The following is a 6168-nucleotide window of genomic DNA, read 5'->3' as shown; positions in this document are numbered from 1 at the left end:
GCACTGTCAGCTTTCCTGGTTTTGAGGCTTAGGGCTTGGACTGAGACAAGCTACTGGTTTTTCTCATTCTCCAGCTTGCAAGCCCTATTGTGGGACTTTGCCTTTGTAATTGTGTGAGCCAATTCTCCCTAATAAACTCACATATATATATACACACACATATACAATTACTCAGGGTTCTCCGGAGGGACAGAACCAATAGGATACATGTATATATATGTGTATATATACAAATGTATATGTATCCTATATATATGTATAGGATGCGTGTATATATATGTGTGTGTATATATATACACACACACATAGGTATATGTATCCTATATATATGTATCCTATTGGTTCTGTCCCTCTGGAGAACCCTGAGTAATTCACCGTCTTCTTTCTGAACAAAAAGTAATGCTGGTTTGAATGGCAGTTTCTTCCAGATTCTACCCACATGGTTCTTAAAGGCAATGATAGGGTCCAGGATAAAAAAGTAGTTAAGGGAATGTAAAAGAGCTTCATGCAATTGGAAGTGGTGTCAAGTTTCTTGGCCCAAAAACATTTTACCCTTGGGTGCTAAGAGATCTTGCAAATGTATTGCTCAGTTCTATCAATAATCTTTGTGGGACTGTAGTGAGCAAAACTGGTGCCATAGCACCGGACCCAGGCAAATGTCCTAAGTGCAAGAAATAGAAGTGGAGTTCTGGAGATTACAGAACGGCAAATGACCTAGATTCTGGTCATATTTATGAATAAATTGTTTAAAGAGAATTTATGAGCACCTACAAAAGGAAGTAGTGATTACCAGTGTAACTAAAATACAGGTTAGTTGCTCGCTGCATGTGGAGTCCAGTTAACGAGAGCAAGGTCTGATACAAAAAAAAGCGAATTGATTCCAAAGTTAGCTTGGGGAAGGGGCACAAAGGGTCCTGCCTTAAAATGTGCTGCTTCACTTTGGGAGCAGAAAGCAGGGATTTTTGTAAGGTAAGGGAGGAAATGAGCAAGGGCAGGGGGTCCCCCTCCTAGCTTGGTGTTGAGTTGGCACTTCCTGGGCAGAAGTAAGTTGAAAAAGTGGCCAAGCGGGTGTGCTTTCGATTTCCCCTCCTGGTGGATGAAAGTCCTGAGGCAACCCTGGGAAGATGGAAGTTCCGAGGCAACCTCTGGAAGTGAAAGTTCCTTGGTGGGTGTGCTTTGGTGTGCAAATCGACTGCCAGCTCTCAAGCAGAGATCTGTCTTGGAGCACACAGTTAGAAAAACTTGCCCTGTGGGGAAAGCCGGGTGACGGGGAGTAGAATGGTTATATTTGCATTTCTGAAGGGCTAAGGGGGCCAGGGAGATGAGAAAAGAAGAGAGAGAGAAGGAAAAAATCAGTTAAATCACCTCTAGAAAAACAGGGGTGCTGGGTTACACTAGGAGCTAGTATAGATTCACCCATAATGTTAAAGGCAAAGTAACCACTTTTCCTTTTTGAGAGGACTGTTAAACTCAGGAGACTGAGGTAGTGTGTGTGTTTCAAGGAAGAGAACAAGGCTTTCACTCCATTTCTGACTTTTTAAATTAGAGGTTGTACATCCATGGCTCGTGGTTTCTTGTGTTTTAGTTGGCTCTGCCCAGCATTTATGATACTTTTAATTCAGTTGCTAACATTTAAAAACAGGGAGTGTGGCAAATCCTATTCTTGTGCCGTTATCCCTTACCCTCCCTTTGTGGCCTGTGGGAGAGGCGTAGATCCTCTCCCCACTCCCTCAGGCCTGGACAGGGGGCTTGCTTTGGCTAACAGGGTGTAAGCAGAAGTGACCCGTGCCGCCTGGTGAGCAGTGGCTTGAAGAAGCACCACGTGGGTCTGCGAGCCCTCTTCTCCCTCGGCCGCAAAACAGTGTGTCCAGGATGGGTCTGCTTTACAGCTGGATCCTGGAACAAGAAGACACGCAGAGCAGAGCCACAGCTGCTGACAACATGAGCAGAAATGAACTTTTTTTTTTCAATGCTATTGTAAATGGGATCTTTTTTTTTTCCTGAGCACAGGGGACTTTATTGATGGTACATGACAAGGTGGGGCTCCCTAGGCCCCTCCCTCTTCAGGGGATCTGAATGGAAACTGTGAAGAGGGGGAGATTCTCATTGCGGCAGAAACTCCCCAGCAGTGAGGGCCTCTCTCTTCCTCTCATGCTGTCGCTGGGGCTGGTGGTCTGGGGGTCTGACTCCTTGGAGGCCATGTGGGCCATGAGGTCCACCACCCTGTTGCTGTAGCCAAATTCATTGTCATAACAGGAAATAAGCTTGGCAAAGTGGTCGTTGAGGGCAATGCCAGCCCCAGTATCAAAGGTGGAGGAGTGGGTGTCACTGTTGAAGTCGGAGGAGACAGCCTGGTGCTCAGTGTAGCCCAGGGTGCCCTTGAGGGGGCCCTCTGATGCTGCTTCACCACCTTCTTGATGGCATCATATGTGGCAGGTTTTTCCAGACAGCAGGTCAGGTTCATGGCCAACACATTGTCAGTGGGGACTCGGAAGGCCATGCCAGTGAGCTTCCCATTCAGCTCAGGGATGACCTTGCCCACAGGCTTGGCAGTGCCAGTAGAGGCAGGGATGATGTTCTGGAGAGCCCTGTGGCTGTCACGACACAGTTTCCCGGAGGGGCCATCCACAGTTTTCTGGGTGGCAGTGATGGTGTGGACGGTGGTCATGAGTCCCTCCGTGGTACCAAAGTTGTCATGGATGATCTTGGCCTGGGGTGCTAAGCAGTTGATGGCACAGGAAGCATTGCTGACTATCTTGGGGCTGTTGTCCTACTTCTCATGGTTCAAGCCCATCACAAACATGGGGACATCAGCAGAGGGGGCAGAGATGATGACCCCTTTGGCTCCCCCCTGCAAATGAGCCCCAGCCTTCTCCATGATGGTGAAGATGTCAGTGGACTTCACAACATACTCAGCGTCAGCATCACCTCATTTGATTCTGCTGGAATCTAGCTCCTGGAAGATGGTGATGGGACTTCTATTGATGACAAGCTTCCTGTTCTCAGCCTTGATGGTGCCATGGAATTCGCCATAGGTGAAATCATACTGGAACACATAGACCATGTAGTTGAGGTCATTGAAGGGGTCATTGATGGTGACAATATCCACTTTACCAGAGTTAAAAGCAGCCTCGGTGACCACGCACCCAATACAGCCAAATCCATTGACTCCAGGCTTCACCTTCACCATGATGTCTCAGGGATGCAGCTGGCGCTACACGAGAAGATGCAGCTGTCTGTTGAATGGGAGGAGCAGAGAGCCGGGATTTTCTTAATTGCTTCCCTCCCTCACCGCTCCCCACCGAGGCAGAGTCTTGCTCTGTCGCCCAGGCTGGAGTGCAGTGGCATGATCTCCACTCACTGCAACCCCCGCCTCCCGGGTTCAAGCAATTCTCCTGCCTCAGCCTCCCAAGTAGCTGGGATTACAAGCATGTGCCACCACCGTGCCAGGCTAATTTTTGTATTTTTAGTAGAGATGGGGTTTCACCATGTTGCCTAGGCTGGTCTCGAACACTTGACCTTGTGATCTGCCCACCTTGACCTCTCAAAGTGCTGGGATTACAGGCATTAGCCACCGCTCCCGGCCCTCTTGATTGCTTTTTCAGAAAATTTGTTGTTAGTGTATAGAAACACTACTGATTTTTGTATGTTGATTTTGTATCTTGAAACTTTGAAAAATTTGTTTATCAGTTCTAACAATTTTTGGCAGAGTCTTTAGGATTTTCTCTATATAAGACCAGATTGCCAGCCAATAGAGGCAATTTCACATCTTCCTTTCTTATTTAGATGCCTTTTGTATCTTTTCCTTGCCTAATTGCTCTGGCTAGAACTTCTAGCACTATGTTGAACAGAAGTATCAGGAGTGACGTCCTTGCCTTATTCCTGAGCTTAGAAGAAAAACTCTCAGCTTTTCACCATTGAGTATGATGTTAGCTGTAGCCTTGTCATATGTGGCCTTTATTGTGTTGAGGTACATTTCTTCTATTGAGAGTTTTAATCATGAAAGGATGTTGAATTTTATTAAATTTTTTTTTCTGTATTGAGATGATGGTTTTTGCCCTTCATTCTGTTAATATAGTGTATCACATTTATTGATTTGTGTATGCTGAACCACCTTTGCACCCCAGGGGTAAATCTCACTCGATCGTGGTGAATGATCCTTTTATGTGCTGTTGAATCCAATTTGCTAGTATTTTGTTGACAATTTTTTCGTCTATGTTCATCAGGGATATTGGCCTGTAATTTTATTTTCTTGTAGTGTCCTTGTCTGGCTTTAATACCAGGCTAAAGGCAGGCTTGAGAAATGAATTTGAAAGTATTCCCTCTGCTTCAATTTTTTGGAAGAGTTTGAGAAGAATTGATATTTTTCTTCTTTAAATATTAGGTAGAATTCAGGTATGAAGCCATCCAGTCCTAGGTTGTTCTTCGATGGGGAGCTTTTTATTACTGATTCAATCTCCTTACTAATTATTAATCTATTCAGATTTTCTATTTCTTCATGATTCAGTTTTGGCAGGTTGTATGTGTCTAGAAATTTATCCATTTCATCTGGATTGGATTTCATAAAAATCCAATTTTTTGGCAAATAATTTTTCATAGTCATTTCTTATGATCCTCTGTATTTCTGTAGCACCAGAAATACAAGCTAAATAGTTTCTACACAGCAAAGGAACCAACTAAGAGAATAAAGAGGCAACCCATATTTGCCTCTTTATTTGCAAACAATTCATCTGTTAAGAGAAAATATTTGCAAACAATTCATCTGTTAAGGAGTTAATATCCAAAACATATAAGGAACTCAAACGACTCAATAACAAGAAAACAATCCAATATTTTAAGTGGGAAAAGGACCTGAATAGACTTTTCTCAACAGAAGATGTACAAATGGCCAACAGCAGGGAAATGCAAATTAAAACCATGATGAGATATCACTTCACACCTGTTTCTAACAGGCTATTAAAAGAAAGACAAAAGAGAAATGTTGGTGAGGATGTGGAAAAAAAAGAACCCTTGTACACTGACCGTGGAAATGTAAATTAGTACAGCCATTATGGAAAACAGTATGGAGCTTTCTCAAAAAACAGAAATTAGAATGAACAGATGACCCAGTAATCCAACTTCCGGGTATATATCCAAAGAAATTGAAATCAGTCTGTCGAAGAGATATCTGCACTCTCCTTCTCATTGCAGTATCATTCACAATAACTAAGACATGGAATCAATCTAAGTGTCTATCAACCAGTGAATGGATAAAGAATATGTGGTATGCATACACAATATACGCAACAGAATACTATTCAGCCTTTGAAAAGAAGGAAATTCTGTCATTTGTGACAACATGGGTGAACCTGGATAATATAATGCTAAATGAAATAAAACAGGCACAGAAAAGCACGTACAGCATGATCTCACTTATATATGTGGAATCTAAAAAAGTTGAATTTCTAGAAGTAGAGTAGAATGGTGGCTACAACAGGCTGAGGAGTGCAGTGGTGGGGGGAACAAGTAGTGTTGATCAAAGGGTACAAAGTTTCAATTATACAAGAGGAAGATGTTTTTGAGATGGCCTCAGCATGGCACAGCATGGTGACCGTAGTTAGTAATAATATATTATAAACTTCAAAATTGCTGAAAGAGTAGACTTTAAATGTTCTCATTATGAAAGATGATAAGTATGTGAGATGACAGATATGTTAATTAGCTTAATATAGTCATTCCACAATATATACATATATCAAAGCATCCCATTGAACCCCAGCCCTTCTAAGCTTCTAACTGAAATCTCCATGCCACTCATGTATAACGAGAGCCACAGGGAACCTGTAAAAGCCAGTTATGGGCACCTGTTTCAGAAATTTGTTCAAATATTTGACATGATTTACAAAGCTCTGTTTGACTTGGCCTCTGTTCTCAACCTCACTCATATACCCACCTCCTTGTACTTCTCACTCCAGCCACCCTAAACGTCTGTAAACTCCTTGAATGCAGAATGTTCTCTCACAGCACAGGAGCTTTGCATAAACCATATGAGAAACATATGAGAAACAAGGGCTGTCTTGAATCTTGACCTTCTCCCAGTTTTTATGACTCATTGTTGGAAGCCAGACCCCTAGAGTTCACCCACTGCTCAGCTCCAAGTATTTTTTACATACCCTGAGAGACCCCACT

General features: G+C 43.1%; 1 pseudogene; it reads right to left on the bottom strand.

Annotated features, from left to right (window-relative positions):
- Positions 1-2063: 2063 nt before the first annotated feature.
- Positions 2064-3190, bottom strand: LOC100437588 (glyceraldehyde-3-phosphate dehydrogenase-like; annotated as a pseudogene).
- Between the last annotated feature and the right edge of the window lie 2978 nt (positions 3191-6168).

Source organism: Pongo abelii, chromosome 1, assembly GCF_028885655.2.
Source record: "Pongo abelii isolate AG06213 chromosome 1, NHGRI_mPonAbe1-v2.0_pri, whole genome shotgun sequence".
Classification (NCBI taxonomy): Eukaryota; Metazoa; Chordata; class Mammalia; order Primates; family Hominidae; genus Pongo; species Pongo abelii.
Note: the sequence above shows the minus strand (reverse complement) of the source record. Positions and strands in the feature narration are given on the sequence as shown.